This window comes from Amblyomma maculatum, chromosome 6, assembly GCF_055883805.1.
Source record: "Amblyomma maculatum isolate TAMU_Amacu chromosome 6, ASM5588380v1, whole genome shotgun sequence".
NCBI lineage: Eukaryota > Metazoa > Arthropoda > Arachnida > Ixodida > Ixodidae > Amblyomma > Amblyomma maculatum.
The window spans coordinates 69,294,260-69,314,549 of NC_139349.1; positions in this window are offsets into that span (position 1 = coordinate 69,294,260).

Here is a 20,290-nt window from a genome sequence, read left to right on the forward strand (position 1 = left end):
GTAAGGAGAAAAAAAAAAAAAAAAAAAAAAAAAAAAGAAAAGAAACGTGGTAAAAAGAAAGTGGCTAGAAAAAGAACAGAAACAGAAAATCACCCTTGAGCCAGAGAGACAGCCCGGGGGCGGGCGCCTTCCCCGGAGCGTCCCCGAATCCCGCCATATTTTAAAGCGCCGCCCCAAATCAGCCCAAAGTAAACAAACGCATGCGTAAGCGCGCGCACGCCGCGAGCGCTTAAAACGCCAACAGCGCTCGCGCGCGCCCGCGCCGCCGCTCATGGGAAACCGAGGAGGAGAGGTCGCATGGAGAGGAGAGGGAATACAAAGTCTGTCCAATGGGGAACGAGCAGCGAGGGTGCGCAATCGCAAAACGGGTCACATCGTAGAGCGTACAACCTCCCCCCCCCCCCCCCTCCCTTCGCACAGGCTCTCCCCTTCTGCAGCCCGGTCCCTTCTTCGGACGTCGCCCATATTCTTTTATTTTGCCATCCAATTTTCCTTCGCTTTTTCAACCCTCTCTCCAGCTCTTGCTCAAAACGTTCCATTCTGCTCGCCTTTCCTTCATCCGCTTCATCCGCTTCTCCGCTGCAGCGCGTTTCTTCTTTTTTTTTTTTTATTGGTGCTGACAAATACAAAACGCACCCGTGAGGGCGAACGAAGATATATACACACACATTCCCCTGCGGAAGCAGCAGCAGCGCGGGCCACGTGACTATTTGGATTCTGCAGCTAGGCGCGGCTGCGCGGCAACCGATGTGCCGTATATATGTACATATAGAGGAGGAAAAAGAATATGTGAGATGGAGAACCCGGCAGGCAGCAGAAATTATAGGCGCCTGGAGGGAGGGGGGCGCCCCGGCGGGAAGAAGCAGAGCGAACACGCAAGGGCGAAAGAAGAGGCCAAGAACACCAAAGAAGCGATACCGAGCGGGAAAGAAACGAAGCGATGCGCGCTCAGACGCAGGCAGGCGAAACGCGGACGCAGCCTCCGGGATTGAAAACGGAGGCCCGAGAGCAAGGATGCGGCGGGGACGAAGGGAGGCAGAGAGCGGGAGAGGAAGGTGGCCGGGTGCCGATGGACGGAGGAGAGGCCGCGGAAAACGAACGCGAGCGACGTGAAAGAATAGAGAAATGGGGAAAAAGAGAGGGAAGGGCGCCTGGAGGAAGGGAACCCTGCCATCTTTCGCTCCCTCGTTGAAGCCCGGGCTCTCCAAAGAAAGCGGGGGAGGGCATACCCGGACAAGAGAAGCTGAGGAGAATGTAGACATAAATATATACAAGATCCGAGTAGGAGGTGGAGAGAAGTGGCAGGGAAGCCAGCACGGCCGCAGCAAAAGGGAAGAAAGGAAAAGAGGAACGAGATGGAAAACAGCTTCCTCGGGCTGCGCTCACTCTGTGTGTGCGGCGTGCAGAAGGAGAAACTCAAATGGGAAATAAAAATCTAACGGCTGCTGGCAGCGGCCCGAAAGGAGCCGCCGCTTGCTCCTCCGCCTTTCTTTCCTCTCGTTCCCGGCCGGCGTGTAGTGAGCGCGAGGAAAAAGCAGCAGCGCCGAGTGTAAGGAAACGTGGGACAAAAGCAGCAGCTTTCCAAGAATCGGAAAGAGAGAGAGAGAGCCGAGCGTCGGTGGCATAGAGAAAAATGCGGAACTTGGGAGGCAGCGTGTGCGGCAAAGGGGGATAGAAATAAGGGGGTGGGGGGACGAAGAAAACGGTGGTGGAAAGGGAGTTAGAGGCGGCGGCACTGTTCAAGACTGAAGCCCCTGCAAAACTGAGATCGATATACCGAGCACGAACGCACGCACGCAGGCCGGAATAGCGCACTAAAGCAGAAGTGCCGCGCGGGAAATCGCGTATATATCTAGATAATGCGACGTCGAGGCAGATATCGAACGCGGCTGACGGCGCGAGCCACCGCCGCGGCTCCTTCTGTCGAAGACGTGGGAGAGGGGGGCTGGCGCGAATTATACACGGGACGCCCACCTTGCGCGCAGCGCGCCATTATTAGCGTCCGCGCGAGAGAGCCACGGGCGGGGATAAATGAACGACAAGAAAAAAGAATGAAGAGCGCCCGATAAAAGAGGGGAAGGAGGGAAGAAGCGAAGGCGGTCGAGCACCCGGATTCCAAACGAGGTGCCCGAGACAATAGGAAGATTCAGCGGCGACGGCGTTGGCCCGTCGTGCCGGCAGAAGCGCAAGAAGGAGCGAGAGCTGCCCTCTTAACGAGCCCTATAACTAGTCGAAGGAGTGGGCGATCTTTTGCAGCACAGGCCACCGCCATGCTGCAAGGACGAGCGTATGCCAAAGAGAACAGGTGCAGATGCCCCCTGCTGCTTGCTGAATCAACAGTGTTGCGGCCCGGCAACACCGAAAAGAGTGTTGCAAACAGGGAGCTGTCAGGGCCAGAACACTTGAAATGGAGCACTGTAATACAAAAGTAGATCGCTCTGACCAGGGCCGCAACGGTAACCGGCTATTTGAGGTGTGTTTGCTCCCAAAGGAAAGGCAGTAAAATCCACGCGATCAACTAAAATAATGAACAAGTAATAATTAACAAAATAAACAAAAACTCATCAGATCAGAGCGAGTAGAAAAAAAAAAGCGCTTTACAGCGCGTTCCAGGCCGCCAGAAAAAATCTCGTGCCCAATAAAACTACATAAGAGCCAAAACGCTTTCCAATGCACCGATAAGGACGAGGAAGAAGATGTAATCTTCCATACCAATAAATAAATAAATAAAATAAAGACGAAACCCAAAATGGCTATAGGCAAATGCTAATTAACCGATATACCGGCTACTAACCAATACTGCGACACGCAAAGCCGCCTTGAAACAACTGCGAACAGCACGATAACTCGATCATTTTTGGGCATCGAATGAGTCCTCACTCGGCCACAGCAATGTGTATGCAGGAACACATAAAAGTGCGATCCATAACTCATAATTATCACACGTCTTGTGCGATGATGCACATCTAAATGACCCCACCTAGTGCAATAAATTAAGCAGTGAGTTATAGCGCCGTTCGCCATGGTACTACATTCTCAGCAACTCAGCATATGGCTGCAGGACCTGGAACCTCCATGGTTTCTCAGTCAGCGCTTGGTTTCGACCCAGTGCCGTGATCGGAATTTCTCGAGAACACAAAATACGCAACTTATCGGCGTTTTCCACAAATAAAACCACAACTTAAATATAACCTTCAATTAATTACGACGCAGTACCTTCAAGCGCAGCGCGGCCTAACCGACCGAAGCGATCTCGACGGCAAAGCGGCCGGCTGGAGGTCGCATAGAGAAAGTGTGAAATAATAATAAAAACAAGAACTATGCGAGTGACGTTATCCGTAAAGCATGAAACTAACTAAGTAAGTTCGCGCGACTGCATGACACTGGAAATGGGCATGGCACTGTAACGGTATGGGTATGACCTGCACAAATACTTCCTCCTCCCGCGTGTTCGCCTTGTTTTGTTAGCTAACGTAAGCGGAGTTCTAGCATCGTACCGGTACTGTGACATTCAACAATGCCCGCCCGCAGCTGTCAAAGGGACAGCGAACATAAACAAACATCACGGCGAAGGCATCGAAGACATCACCAAAAAACAGTGATCGCCTCAAGGTACGCAAGAGCTGCCCAAAAGGAATCTGCAATCCGAGTGAGGCCGGCCGTCGGCTCCACCAAGCCGGGAGGAGCCGTGGTGTGCGGCGTCGGCAGAGAACGCGCTAATGATGATGTAGAGCGCGCGCACGCTCCCCGTCGTCCGGCCGAACGGGGGGCTTAGTCTCCATAGAAACGGGCCCGGCTCGGTCACCTCGACGCGCCGCCGTCATTCGAATGCACGGCCCGGCGCGGCGCTCATGCATTTTCCCCGCAACGCGCCGCCGAGTAAATCCGTGCGGCCGTTACTATCCATCTGCAGGCCACTTCTTGGCGGCCACAGCGCGGACGTGCGTGCTCGGTGGAAGCGTCGCCCTCTTCCCTTTCCTCGTCCTCATCCTCATACCCCGTGCGCCACCGCCCTCACTAGCCTCTGCAGGCGCTGTTGCTGCCGTCGATGGCGCCGTATTTGTAAATCCTGGGCGATACAACATTCAGCGTCTAGTTTCAGAAAGTCTGCACATACTAGACACTCTAAAGTACAATCAATAGTATATGCGCCCGGCGGTGAAAGTAGTGCATGTTACATACACGTTCAAGATTAAAACATAACCCGAACAACCGCACCTTGAAGACACACACAAATGATAGCACGGTGTCTCACGGTCACACCTTTTACAATACGCAGCTAACTGTCCGTCTATGACAATGTTGCTGGACTCTACTGGAGTGCTCTTGCAGCCAGACGTTCAAGCATCTTCCAGTTTGGCCAATGTAGTGTCTACCACGCGAAAGCGAGTTTTTGTACACAACCTCCTTCTGGCAACTACCAAGGGATCACTGCGTTTGTTATTGCACGCTGGTTTTTGCTTACGTGTGGGACAACTTGACCTACGAAGGCTTATGAGTCTTTCTTTTTTTAGCTCATATTAAAACTTTTACACCGGACCGTTGCCTCACCTTCTTAAGATTGGGCGAGAAACTCGTGCACGTAGGGAATGGCAGGTATACATTTTCTTTATCTCGCGCGCACGCGCGCGCGCGCGCGTGCGTGCGTGCGTGCGTGCGTGCGTGCGTGCGTGTGTGCGCGCGCGCGCGCGCGCGCGCGCGCGCGCGCGTGTGTGTGTGTGTGTGTGTGTGTGTGTGTGTGTGTGTGTGTGTGTGTGTGTGTGTGTGTGTGTGTGTGTGTGTGTGTGTGTGTGTGTGTGTGTGTGTGTGTGTGTGTGTGTGTGTGTGTGTGTGTGTTCAAGAACCGCAATAAACGTTTGTTGATAGTAACGCTTGTCCTCGTCCTTTCTCGCTTTTTTTTTAAGCTTTACTTTGTGCGACGATGAACCAACACGCCCGAACATTTTCCCTTCTGAGAATTATGCAACAACTCGAAATGGGAACGGCGTTCGTCCTTAGTCCTGGTTAGTCCAGTTGGTAGAGCGGCTGCCCTTGGACAGGCTATGGCCCTGGGTTCAAATCCCAGACCAAGGCAAAATTTGAAAGGACAGCGATAAGGGTAGCATGGTGCAAAAAATCAGGCGTTGTAGTCAGCTTCGACAGCGTCGGCCGTACGCGAAAAATCCCGATTGACCACGAGTTCGCGCGGGACTTTCAATGAGCCCACAATTCACACGTCACTCAAAACGTCGCATATAATGCGAAATAAAGGTCGCCGCGTATCTCAGGCGATTTAACTTCAAGGCACATTCGTACGACTTTCGTCATTTGTAGCCGTAGATAACTGAGCTGTTGTGTGTAAATTAAAGCTGCAGGGTTAGAGCAGGAACATGACTTCTACAAGCCGGGTACAACGCCGTACAAGAATGGGCACAAGCGCCGGTACAAGAATGGATACAAACGTGGGTACAACCATGGGTACAAGCTTGGGTACGAATATGAATATAAGCCTATAGGTACAAACGTGGGTTTGTCCGTATGCATCGATAATGGAAAGCTGGAGATTCACCAGAGATGGCATGCGACCAAGGATACAAAGGCCACCGGGCCGAAGCCAGGACTTCACCGAAGTTGCCAGCGCGACATTAGGAAGATATGTATGGAGACAAAATCCCTCCAGTACTTTCCACTCATTGCTAAGAAGTATTTAGAGAGCTGGATTGCAAACTGGCGATAATAGTTAACAGAGAATACCTCGCTAATCTGCGATTCGCAAATGGGTAAAAGAGGTGTTGGAAGTGGCAAGAGAAATGTCTAAATAATCCCCCTAGATCCGAGCCACGAGTCTGAAATAACTAGAAGAATATAAGATTGGGTTGGACCGCATTTGGCAGGTATTCTCTAATCATGAACGACAGTTCAACAGTACCCCTACAGAGGAAAGTAAATAACAGAAATAACAGCAGTACCTTACCGTTATGTACTATATAGGGCTGGAACGTGGAGGCTAACGGAAATTATTCAACTTAAATTGAGGACCACGCAGAGAGCTATGGAAAGGAAAATGGCAGGTATAACATTAAGAAATAGAAAGCCCGCAGAATAAGCCAGAGATGATCAAGGATGAAATAAAAAATACGAAATTGGCATGGGCAGGTCACGTAATACAAACTCAAGATAACCGGTGGTCTCTAAATTAACAGACTGGATTCCAAAGGAAGGCAAGCGTAGCAGGGGATGGTAGAGAGCTAGTTGGGCGGACGAGATTGGGATGTCTGCAGTGATCAAATGGATACGAGTGGCACAGGACCGGGTTTTAACTGAAAGTATATGGGAGAGACGTTTGTCCTGTTTGTAGTGGGCCTATGGCAGAGCGGAGATGATGATAAAACGCGAAAGGACTTCAATGTGTTCTGATGATCATGCAGATAACGATTCCTTCCGCCACTATACTGTTTCGCACATTCGATCTGGTTGCATACTTCACGCGCTGTGCCCATGCTGCCATGATCCGCTGGACATTTCAACGAGTTCGCTTTCTCATACGCTTTAGCTTCTGGCTGTTTTTTCGGCTGTCTTGCACAAGTGCACCCCGAGTGGAGTCCAAGCGGCGCCGAACAAGAAAACTCCGAAAGTCAGCGCGAAAACGAAAAACAAAAAAACAAAAAAAAAGAAAAAAAAACAACTCCGAAATGAGTCCAAAATCTGTGACCATAGGAAATCGGACTGACCACGAGAGGAAATGGCCTGGCAGATCCGAGGAGAGTATATATATACGAGCTCGCAACGGCTGCAGCGGGGATGACTGCGATGCGGGGAGAGACTGGCAACCAACCTTCGCACTGTATCTTTACAAAGAAAAATAGAAAGACAAAGAAAGAAAAGCAAATGAAAGAAACACGTAACTGTCCCCGGGTGCTTTCAAAAGAATATCGTGACAGCATTTCGGCGCTCTCGAACTTATAATACGCTCGCTCCGCGCTCAGTGTGGATTTGTGCTTCTCGAAAGTACACTTCCCCAGCCTCACATGCTGCGGACACACATAACCAGCACGCAACTTCGAAGCGCACAAAGAGGGAGGAAAGGCAGATGTGGCGAGGGGGAAATGAAAAGCGGCTCGTCGTCGGCGATGTCCGTCCGTCGGAACTCAAATGGAGTCCATTGTATTCACGCTATCACTTTGCTTCTCGTCCTTTTCTTTTCTTTTTCTTTTTTTTTTTTTTTTACACCACCCTCCACCTGGGATACAGCGACTGGTCGAGGCTCCCTCCTCGGCCCACGAGTCCGGCTTTGCGCGGGCGAAACTGCCGCTTCTACACAAAGAGCGGTGACAAAATCAGGAGCCCCCGTCCAGCTGCTGGTCGAAAGTATATATTCCTTTCGATTTCCGCCGGCTGACCGGTACGGGCTCAAAGTTCCGGATGCAGCAGCGGCGGGCCGACGACACCAGGCTGCGCGGCTTTGTATGCGCGTGATCGCTTCCTCAATGAAGATTGCGATTTTGCGAAGCGAGACCTATGCTCGCGTCACGAGACAGGCCATTGTAAGTGGGGACTGAGAATGAACACGAGCAGACGCGGTTGGACCACCAGACCATAGTAACACTTACAGGAGCCAAATCGCCGTTGACGGACGGTGAGCTGCTCTATAAACGACGTGCGGCAACCATAATGAACGTAGAAATGAACGCAATGTAAGTAACCGCCAGTGATGCCCTGTTCGCTGTGCTAACGCAGCCAGCTCAGTTCCTCTACGGCGGCTGTACAGGGCGACGGTACGGCAGCGGACACCGACGCCAGCTGCAATTTAACAATGTCGGTTTTCCTTAAACGCAAGCAGGCATCGCGGAACGCGAAGTTAACGTTGCCACCAACTCACGAATGCTCTTGTCGCAAGCGCACACGAAGGTTTGACGCCGCGGGAGCTCCTCCACGGCCCCTGCACCACATCCGGACGCCGAGGATGAAAGGGGGAGGGGTCCGACGAGCTGACCATAACAAAAAGCACGTCCGCTCCCTAACAGAATCCCCGCATCGTTCCTTCGACTTTTCTACGCAGTGGGGGAAGTGGAGCGTCTGCGCGCGCGTGCATGTATGTGCCGGGCTTACCCATGCCGCGGGGGGGGGGGGGGGGGGGGGGGGGGGTTTATGGCGTTTTCCATATCCGGTCAGCCGGTCGCCGCGGGCTTGGATACCGGCACAGGAAGTCGTTGGCGCCCCAGTACCCAGATCAGGCGGTTCTCTCGTCGGAGGAAATTCACAGGGCTTGATTCGCCGCCCGGCGGTGCATGTATGTGGCACTGCGTATTTCGCTGCCATCACAACCACTCCGTTTCGGAATGCGCGTATAGGAATGAATATCAGCTCCTAGGCCAGGTGAAAAGTCAACGCGAAACTACCGAGAGAGGAAATTGGCCAGATTTAAATGTGCACCCGGGCGGCTACAGCGCGCACTTTGAAGAAAAGCTGAACGGTGTGCGAAGAGTGAAAACATAATCTCTCTCTCTCTCTGTCGTCACAAAGCTCCTAAAACTGAGTTTGGGATTCGCCTATACAGTCAGATCTCTATTTAACGATACCCGATTTAACGAAAGTACCGATTTAGCGAATATATCACAATTCCCCCTTAAGCGCCCAAGGAATTCAATCCTCTAACTCGAAATAACGAAGTAATTCCATGATATGTCCCGATTTAACGAACTTTCTTTTTTTCGAAAAGTGAAGGTGGAAAGGGGCTATTTCATCCCAAAATTTATTGATTGAGAGCCCACGGTAATAGCACAGGGCATCTCGGTATCCCTTTTTCTCAAACTGCGCAGCGCAAAACGAAAGTTGGTGTGTTCAATTAAATTCACCAGATGGTGCCAGCGGTAAAAAAAAAAAAAAAAAAAAAAAAAAAAAGCCTCATGACGCATTCCAAGGGGCGGTGCTGTACTTCGGTGCTTTTTTTGTGGCCTGCTTCGTGTGGTTCGCCCGCTATTGTGCTTCTGCGGATATTTTCCCGTGCCTTTGAGTGCATGTTCTTAACAAGCTCAGCTTGTTAGGCCTACAGTGCTACGTTGCTCTTCAGATCCAGAGAGAAATCGGTGCGCACGCAGGCAAAGATCTCCGACTTTGGTGCAAAATAAATTTGTAGCCCTCTTGGGCTCTTCTTGATGAGTAACAATTTTTCTTTCCTGTGTGCTATCGGCGCCGGTAATTTTTGCTGGCCGCATTCGATATTGGGAGCATTAAGGTTTCGCAAGTATGATGCCGCGGTAGATTTTTGGATACCGCAGCACCTGATCATTGAATGCACCAAATTACAGGACCGAGAAATGCCTCACTCGATTTAACGAAGTTCCCAATTTAACGAAATAATTCATGGCTCCCCTCAACTTCGCTAAATCGAGTTTCAACCTTGGGAGAAGTTGGGCCAGTGGGCTGTCACTAAACACTTCGGCGCCAAGAAGTTTCACTGAAAAGCGACTACCGGACGTCGCCAGGGATAACTGCAGCCCCCACCAAAAATAGCGAAAACGCAAAAACCAGCTTTTCATGACCCACTTATATCTGGCACCAAGGGACGATAACACCCACCTCGACCTCCACCAGGAAAATAGCCCTAAAAATTATCGCTGGTATCATGAAGCAGAACACGGGCAGCAGGCGTGACGCGGTATATGAAGTGACGCCGACAGGGCTTGAATACGCAAAGGACCTGTCCACAGGAAGGACCCCAGCCAAGGCAGCGAGAAACACGCGGCAAAGAAGCAGGTAAAGCCCGGGCACGAGAGCTCATGCATTGTGCGAGAGCCACCATTTAATGCCCCGCTGCGCGCGGGACCCCAAGGTGCACACAGGAAGCTCCCAGCCGGCGGCGATGCTCAAAAGACGCGGGGAAGATTTCTCGAGAGCTACTCAATGGAGACGCATGACGGATGACCTTTCGTCGAAGCGGCCTGATATTTGCTTGCGCATTCCGTCCGGGCGCGAGTCGGTGGAAAGAACGGGCGGAGCTTATATTCGACGGGCGAATGAGTACATGGACTGCTGAAACGCGCCGCCGCTCCCTGCTACATGAAAGAAGCTTTCAAGCCCCTTCCATTAAAGGCCATATTGCTTCGCAAGTCACGGTACATTGCAAGAAGGAAATAGGGCACGCGGACCGTCTCATATTCCAGCCGAAGACTGAAGGCACCGTGTCCTGGCACCTATTGGTCACATAAGCACTTCATTTTCTTTTCTTTCTTTTTCTTTTTTGAATTGAAGCCTTTAAATTTCTTTGCGCATCAGATATGGAAGACCTATCGATAATAGCATCAAATATGAGACGATAGGCTTGGATACCCGGTGCCCCAGGTGCGGCGCGGCCGACGAGACCATCCAACATGTAGTGATCGAGTGCCCAGAACTGCGACCCGCCCCCACTGCAACAGCGACAACACCAACGGAGGCGCTTTTGACAGCACTCGGTCTGCAGTCGACGTCACTACCCGAAGAGACTAGGGTAATCATGAGGGCAGTGGAGACGACAAAGCGCCGCCTCGAGGACTGGTGGCGCAACAGAGAAGCCTGTTAAATTTCTTTCTCTCTCTTTCTTACTTCTTCGGACTACTTGACTGAACATTTAGCATAGAATTTTCTCTCACTCCTCAATTTTCTATCCGTTTCTCCTGGCCTGATCCAGAACTTTGTGATCCCCCGATACAAAGGGGAATGGCCGCATCAGCATCAGCATCATAGAAACATGGTACCCTATGTAAACGCGAGACAGCATGTAGAGACCATGCGGTAATAAAACACTAACAATCATGCACGTATAAATCCATGCACTTGCTTTCAATCTGTCTCTCGATGTGGCAGCAAACTGAACGGCGCCACGAAGAAACGGTGTCGAACTCCCGTGGCTCATCTACACTGCTCAATAGTGTGCATATACAACGCTCAATGCTACCGATCAAACGTACGCTCATGATTAGAAAGAAGGCTAAAAAAACTAGGCTAAAAGAAAAAAATAAAGAAAGAATGCGTCGTCGAAACGAATCCGGCGATGTGGTATACGTGCACAGAAGCGCCAACGTGTGCATTAGCTACAAGTGTTGGCGAAGTATACTCCACATATGAAATTTAGACGAACCGCGGAAAGCAGTAAAATAAACACTTTGGCTCCTAGCTCAGCACTTTTGGCATGAATGAAAACAAACTAACAAACGAAGCAGACTGCAGAGAACTTATAAAGTGCGCTAGAAAGTGGTCTCCCAAAGCGGGAAGGGATGGAGAATTAAAGAAAAAGCGTGAATAGCGGCCATAGACAAAGAGCGAGAGAGAGCTTTTTCAGTTCCCAATTAGGGGGAACAGGTCGACGCCAAAGGCGAACACGGGATCGATCTTAAAGCGGACGTCACCGGGACGCGGCCGACCGAGCAGCAGAGGAACAAAGCGAATCAGCCTCGGAGGCAACCGAGTGTTAAAACTTATCGACGCCCGCAGCTCTTCTTCTCAGACGGCTGGGAAAGAAGTGGGGGAAAAAGGGAGACGCCAAGTGGAAAGAAGCAAACGATAGCGAAAGCGTCGCCACAAAAGTTGACTCAGGACCACGTGTCCTAATCTACTGCAGCAGCGCAGCCGGACGCATACTTTTTTTTTTTTTCTTGAAGTCCGCGTGTGCGAGCGAGTGCGTTAGTGCGCGCCGTCGGCTGAGGGAGGGGGCTTCAAAAACTCATTTGGCTTCTTCCAAAACACTGTATTCCTCGATTTCTGCAGTCTAATTCCACCTTCTTTCTTCTACAGTCCAACCATCGAAGGCGCTATATCTGTCTGCTTACACGCAGAAAAGGAAAATATGAGGAAGGAAGAGAAAAGGAAACCTAAGAAATAGAAAACACCTTGGAGACAGGCTGTTCCCCGCTGCATGGAAGGAGCTCACCGAAAGACCTTTGCAATAAGTGTGCCTGTGCGTCTCTCTTCCTTTCCTTCCTCCCTAGGTACGCTCCTTACAGAGCTCCTCCTCACCCTCAATCCGACGTTGGCCGAAGGAAGCGAAGGGCCAGCGCAGGCGTCCACTACCGGGCAGCCAAGCGCAACTAGACGGCCGACTTGTGGCTCAAAAACGCGCGTCACCCGGCACCCCCTTACTTGCGTAGATGCACCCAAGGCACATCCTAAAAACAGCAGAGCAGGGGAAATGGCTGGGTAATGTTAAAATTCTTCCTGTAAGCTGGACTGTGCGTACTACATCTGATGCAGCTACCGCTGTTTTTTTTTTTTTTTTTTTTTTTTTTTCGGTCGCCGAACTCGGACACGCCTCATTATTACTGGGATGCTTTGGAAGGTGGAGGTACCTCTATCCGCTTGTGACAGGTACCACTGGCGCAATGAGGCAGTATACTGCCGAAGCTTCATGGTAAGCAAAAGCGGACGAAATGATGAAAGGTTACACGTAACACGTTCGCAAAAAGTATATATATATATATATATATATATATATATATATATATATATATATATATAACTAAGTAACAAAATTTCTTTCCAAGCCGTGTAATGAAGCATTCTTAGCACCACCTATAAGCTTACCTCGCCAAAGTTATTTCAATGTTTAGGTCAAGTAATGGGATCCAGTGCCATATAGGGCTGAGAAAGGAACCAGATTACCTGGTTACTTTTTGCAAAGACGGTATGTAAAAATGATACGTTCCATGTCTGAAGGTTTGAAGGTTTATTTGCCCTCAAATAACTGTTTACAAACCAGTGTTAACAAGAAAAAACGAGAAGAAAAAAACTTCTGGGACCCAGCAAAATTGTTTAAGGGTCCCTGATCATTTGCTATCAACAGCAGCGACACTAGAAATGACATGACACTGTTATTTATGAAGAAGTTAATGCGCTACCAAATATGCAATAGGTGCGGACATCAAAATACTATAAATACATCTTATGGGCAGAAATTGCTGTTTCAGACTAAAAAATAAGGCATTATGCTTGGATTAAAGTAAGGCATCGCATCAAGTTTTACCGTGCAACAAATTGTATTCGCAGTCGTTAAAACAAATTCTAATAAACGTGTTGCGGAATATGTCAGCCTTTCGGAGTAGAGTTGAACAGACTGAGAACGCTTACATTTTAGCAGCACCCTGTTCTGAGCCCACTCTACTAAGCGTTGTGTCACACATGTGGTAACTGTCTTTGAATAAAGTGACAACAGTATTTAGTTAAAGCGACAACAGCATTCGCCTTCTGCTGCACTTCACACCCCTGCTGATAAAAAAAAAAAAAAAAGCAACTCTCCGTGATCGATTTCCTCCCTACACGTGTCGATACATAAGTCACGAATGTGTCCGACACGGTGGAAGATAGGCTGCTAGGCCGGTAGCCAGCAAGCCACAACTCACGCGCCAGCGTTGTTGCGCAAGATTGCTTAAGCAGAGTCCGCCCCCGCCTTTCGCAATAACAAGATGATGTTTTTCAGTTTACTCAAGAGCGCGCCGCCTGAAATGATGCTACGGTTGGTATCACGGGGTGGCACAGTGGTGACGGCGCTCGACTACAGAGCCCAAGAATGCGGGATCGAATCCCAGCCTCAACGGTCGCTTTTCGATGGAGGCGAAAAGCAAAGCGCCCGTGTGCAATGCGATGTCAGTGCACGTTAAAGAACCCCAGGTGGTCGAAATTACCGGAGTCCTCCACTACGGCGTCTCTCATAACCTGAGTCACTTTGGGATGTTAAACCCCACAAACCAAATCAAACCACTTCAAATGATTTTGACGCGGATGCTGCATTCATAAAATGTGCCTCAGACATGCTGCCTCCATCCAGCTGAAGGACAACATTATATTAGCGGCACGCTTTGCGGTAATGATTAGGCACACGGACACTGCTTTCATTCGGACCCCTGACGCCGCATATTGCTTGGTTTCGTTTATGGGGTCTAACGTCCCAAAGCGACTCAGGCTATACGAGAAGCCGTAGTGGAGGGCTCCGGAAATTCCGACCACCTGAATTTATTTAACATGCACTGACATCGCACAGCATACGGGCGCTTTGCCTTTCGCCTCCATCGAAAAGTACCCTCGCCGCCGCCGGGCGGTTCGATCCCGCATCCAGGTGCAGCAGTGAAACGCCCGAACCAATGCACCATCGCGGCAAGGCACGTACAGTGGTACAGATTGAAGAACCCCCAAGTCGTAGAACACGTGGGTCTACTAATGCAGAGAATAAGTATTTCCGCTCGAAATATGAGGCGACAGCCATTATGGAACTGAAGAAACGTATAGACATGGCAAGCAATTAAAAACGTGACAAACTGACAGACTCGAAGGAATCAACTGGCACCCCACGAATAGTTCACGTCCCGAAGTAGTCGGGGAAGCGTGCCCCAATTATTGTTGTTGATGCTGTAATCCACAAAGAAAACAATTGGCGCGCACTCACTACTGAAGGTTGGCCAAGACACGGAGACAGAAAGATGCTTTTTGCTGACGGGTATGTTTTCTTTTCTTCGGTATGGGCAGGCATGAACAAGCCTCAATACCCTCAATAATCGATTTGGCTGAAAAGGAAGGAGGAAAAAATAGAACAGAATCCTGATGTAGCAGCACTAAATTAGCGCGCAAGATGTGAGCAACCTCACCACAGCGCAGCTGTTTCAGACAGGATCGAAAGAGCATGCATGCATTCGACAAAAAGAAGATGACCGAAAAGAGCGAGGCTGACGCAAAACGCAGAGAAGCTCGTTTGCGGAAATCGCAAAAGGACGTGACGAAGGGTTAGAAGGCGCGTACATCTCACAAAAATTGAAACACACCGAGCGAAAGAAGGCGCGCCAAAAGAAAAAAAAAAAAGAGAGAGAGAGAGAGAGAGAGAGAGAGAGAGAGAGAGAGAGAGAGAGAGAGAGAGAGAGAGAGAGAGAGAGAGAGAGAGAGAGAGAGAGAGAGAGAGAGAGAGAGAGAGAGAGAGAGGAAAGTTGATGAGTTGTTGGCATAGAAGGAAAACACATTTTGAGAGAAAAAGTGCGGATGACAGGAATAAACGAAAAGGAATATGCCAATCAAAAAAACAGTGGCCAGGCAAGGGAAGGGAAGAAAAATATACAGAGCGAGCTGTTTCCACGTGTACCTGGAAATTCGCTTTCGGGGAAAATTGCCCCTACGAGATGAATGGCCGATTGGGCGCGAACAATATCCCCCCTATAAATAAAAGGCGCGGTATCCGCTCGCTTCTTTTGCGCGCGGACAAGCGGCGGCCGCCGGTTCACTACGCGAAGGGAAGCGGAGGCGCCGGTCTGAGGGCGCCACGATTAATGGCCCGCTATTCGCGATGCCAAAATTGCGAACGGACAAATAGGGCCCGTCCGAAGACCGCTCCCTTTCTCGCGCACGGCGGACACTGGGCGACCACGGCTCGGGACTCGAACCTGTCGCTGCTCTGCCGCCTGTGTAGCAGCAGTAGCCCCATCTCGTCCACTCCCTTCCTGCTATTTGTTTTTTTTTTTTTTTTCGAACCAGGATACAGTATAGAAGAAAGAAGACCGCGCGACACGCATGAAAACGGCAACGACCTCCGGCATCTTCCGTACACGCAATAAAGCGCGGGGCGAAAAGGCCATTTTCTTCCCTTGCGAGGACGAATCTTCCCTGTCAGTTCACTAACGGTTTAGTTTCTCTATTCCTTCAGTGAACTGAGCGAAGCAGCCCAATCGCAGCAGGTCTCCGCTTCTATAAACAGTAAAAACAATTGAGTTCTAGAGTGTACCGTACCTACGGCTGCCGCGACCAATGTCGGGAGAGGTGTCAGCCGACGCCTGCTATGGAAGCTGATGTTCCTTTTACATTTGTCTGCTTGGCATATGTCTCAAGCTAGCAAAAGGTAAACGCCTCCGTTGCATTAGGATACCTCGAAATAGCCTACCTATGGATTAACCATGTAATCAGGATGTCACCCTGGACTTTTTTTTTTTTTTTGCCTCAGCTATAAATATCGTAACTAAACTTTTGTTACGACAGCAAGGCGTAATAGTTGGTTTATTCTGCTGCCTGAGTTTAGCAGCAGGTCCGCTACAGGCGAATATTAATTACAGCGCCTCATTCATTTCGGGCCCCAAAGAAATGAAGTTGCTTCGAAAAGCGAATACCGCGGTGCACTGACAACGCGGCTTAACTATGCGCTTTAAATGGAGAATCAATAAATGCCACAAAACAATAACGACGACCCAGAGCCTCTCTATACGACTGCTCTGGCTCAGCAGATACTTGATATATAAAGAAGAATAGATAACGTGGCAGGAAAAATGCGCGCGATATAAAGAAAGAAACTTTAGGTTCCAGTCACTTTAGCGGAGTCCCCATAAGCATGCAACGGTGATGAAAGGTTGACCAACGAAGGTCATACGGACTATGGGCTGCCAGGAACAGACGCTCAGTAAAAACTCATTTATATTTAACAGCCGCTTACTAGAGCTGACAGGCACCTTTGTCACAAACAAAGGAGCGTTTGCAGGTGCAACCACTGACCAGCGTCGGCTCCGTCCCTTGGGCGAAGTCTCGCATCTAAAGAGGCCCCCAAGGCTTCAAGTAAGAGGGTGAAACACCAAGTTACGTACTAGTGCGCCGTTCTGCAATTCACATTGCCTTACGGTAAGAATAGCGCCGGAACATCATATCGTGGAGTGCAGCCGTTACGGCCACAATGTTGAGGAGGTTGCGTTAAACGAATTCAATGGCCCATACTCATCCCCGGCGATGGGGAATTTAAGCGGACGGAACAGCGCTCGCCAGAAATGCGTCCATTTACTGCGGCAGAAAGAGCCGAAAAGTGCTGGCCGAGGCGAAAAATTCGCTCGTAACGTACTACAGACCACTGTATGTATGAGCGAGAGTAACGAAAAGATGTATACACACACAGCAGCCGCAAAAATAAACGGCCCGTCCTTCTTGCCCTCAATATCTTTAAAATGTGCAGGTAAGCGTTGGATTAGCGCCACACCAATGACGACCGCCGAAGGAAGGTCCGTGTCGACTCTGCAAGTATATACTACCGAGGTAATATCTCCAAACCGCTTTAGTGGGAAGATATGAAGCCCGTACCATAAAATTTAGATGCAGAACACTGGCCCCAGACGTATACTGAGAAGGCTCGGAGCAAGGTCAGAAAGAAGCGCAGGTTCGGGGAGCTCCACATCTTCCATTTTTCTCGTCCTCCCACTTGGCTAAAAAAAAAAGAGAAAAATCCCATGCCTTCTCTGGAGGACGGAGAAAGAGGAAACCGAGAATGGAGGCCTAAAACTTCGCGAGAGGAGACGAGTGATGATCCCGCCGCTGAAAACGATGAGGGTGCCCAGTGAAAGAAATGGCTCGCGCCCCGAGCCGGAGAAGAAAAATACGCAGCGCCGGCAATGCGAGGGCGGCAGATACGGTGGCCCCGCTGATCACAGGGCTCGGGCGCCGAGCGCAAGTGGCGGTTCGAACCGTGAGCGATAGAGATCGCAATATCGAATTCGAGCTATCGGAATTTCTCTTACGTGCGCTCGTAAAGAATCACTTGAAAAGGGGCGCGCTCGATGGCGGAGGTCTCATCGCCAACGCCGCGGAATGGTCACTCGCGCCTGTCGATGGTCTCGGAGAGTGGGGCTCGTTTTCGCCAGATGATGTGGCACGCCCACGCGGCCCCTAGTCGGCGCTGGCGTCCCAATCCTTCGTGTGCCGCCCAGCAGCACGTGGGGCGTTGGGGTCAAGAAGCAGACAGATGGCTCGCAAAAACTGCTCCAATATAGGCCGGAAAAGCGGCTGGTTCCTTCTATACGATCATGAAAAAGCTGCAGAGCCGTGCGTCATTTTCGCACCGGACACCGCCGACGACGTCAGCTGCACTAAAGTTACACGAAGCCAGCTCGCACAGTGCGCTTTCAGAAATGATCATAACATACGCATACACTTTCACGGGATGAATGTCACTCCCCCGAGCAAAACAACATCGCATGTTTGTTTACGCTGGCACTTTTGACCACTTTTAAAGCCCTGTCAAGTATGCAACATTAATACCGCGGACCATTTAGTACTACTCGTTCGGCGCAACGTATAATGCCTAGCATTTATTGGCCTCCATGTGCTGGGAGCGAAAGTTTGGTTAAGCTGGTCAGTCGCAACGATAAAGCCAGATTTAAAATAAGGTCAGCACGTACAGAGGAAGCTAACCATACCAAGCAACAACCTTCAGCGTCACGTTCTGCGCATGCTCACTGGCTCTCCGCTGATCACAGAGTTCACACATTCTAAAGCTCGCTACTAGTACGCTGTCTCATTCTTTGCAGGTTGCTGGAGTGCAGCGCGCTGCTGAAATTTCCACATTTTTCACTCATGTAGCTTTCAGAGCTTCAGCGTCATGCGTTCAAGACAACGCAGTCATAAAATGTCTGCTAAAGCTCCCAACAAGAACCTCATCGCAAATGCACGGCTGATTCCTTTTGCATGGTCTTCAGAGGAAGCAGCGCATAAATTATTGTTCGAAAAGAAAAAGAAGATGTCTACTAATGGCCGTTCTCCCAGAGAGAAACTGTCACGAAACGCATGACGTTCTCATTCGGGGGACGCAGAAAAGGTAGACTAGTTCAGGAATCTGTTGTATGACAGTGAACGAACTGCCGCAATGAAAGAGATGAGAAAATCAACCTCTAAACACAACAACGATTATCCATGCTTAACTTGAAAAACAAAGGCCACACAGTACTAAAAAAGAAACATCGTGTGAAGCGAGGGAACTTCGTCCTCGGGTTGCATTATGTTCGGAACACGGCGGGTGAAAATCGAGCCCTTTCATCTATAGCTAAAATGGGGGTAGAAAGCGGGTTGAGAGGAAAAGAGTCGCATAATCAGGGTTACTGGTTGGTTGGTTGGTTCATAGGAAGGGAAAGGCGCAGTATCTGTCACACTTGCTCTGTGGACACCTGAACCGCGCCGTAAGGGAAGGGATGAAGGTGGGAGTGAAAGTGGATAGAGAGAAAGGGGGGCCGTAGTGGAGGGCTACGGAGTAATTTCGACCACCTTATTACTTATTTTTGTAGTAAAAAAAAAAAAAAGAAGCAATATCTTAGTAGTTTTATACGCAACCTATATCTGGCAGCACATATCCGGGGCGGTCAATAGGTGTCACATTTTATTTGTGTTCGCTTCTCTTGCGACGATTATGTTGTAGCTCGCTTCGTCATCATACGCAGCGCGCACGCGTCCGCGTTATATATACCGGGTGTCCCAGCTAACTTGAACCAAGGGTTACAAAATAATATATTTGAGGTAGGTCAGTGAAACCAGTTGCATACAACTACCAGCCTGCTTGCGCACTACAGGCAATTTTTTGTTTTGCAATTAGTTAATTGGCTAATTATGTTAATTTTTCTAATTTAATAAATATTCACCTTAGACCAAAAATGTGAATTGGAAAGTTGTAGAGCACCTTCAGAAACCCCCATTCCATTAATTGCAATAAATAAAGTCTCACGTGTATCTTTTTTTCCGGGCTCAAAAGAAAGCCCGCGAAATACAAATAATACCACGTGAATAGCGCATTTGAGAGCAGCGATCGTGGTGCTCTCAGTCGTGGTTTGAGCGAACGAAATCAGCTGCAGCCGTGACCCGATGGTCCCGTTGCAGCGGCAGGCAGAAATTTTGGCGATGGTTGGAGCGAGCTCGAGCTCTCCCGTCGTCACCGCGATCTTGGCCAGGCTTGTGCGCTGCAGCAGCCTACATCACGACAGGCGGATGACGATAAAGAACCGGCAAATGAAGGTGCAGCGCTAATTTTAGCCGAGTCACATGTCATCTCGCCCCTTTACCCAAGCGTGTATGCGCAGATTCAGTGGCTGATACCTTATCGCTCATCCGTTTGCCGTAAAGTCCGCTGATGGGAGGCGAGAAGGAGGGTTTGTTAGAATCCCGGTGGTGTCGGCTCGCCGCTCTCGGTGCTACTTGCACCATCACGTGGGCGGGCTGTCGGACGCGGGCGAAGAAGCCATCGCAGGCATATCGGCCTGCCGCTTTAACTATGCAAAGGAGACACGACCGCAGCTAATTTCGTTCGCTCAAACCACGACTGAGAGCACCACAATCGCGGCGCACAAATGCACTAGTCACGTGGTATTATTTGTATTTCGCGGGCTTTCTTCTGAGCCCAGAAAAAAAGATACACGTGAGACTTTCTTTATCGCAATTAATGGAATGGGGTTTTCTGAAGGTGCTCTACAAGTTTCCAATTCACATGTTTGGTCTGAAGTCGATATTTAATCAATTAGAAAAATTAACATAATTAGCTAATTAAGTAATTGCAAAACAAAAAATCGAC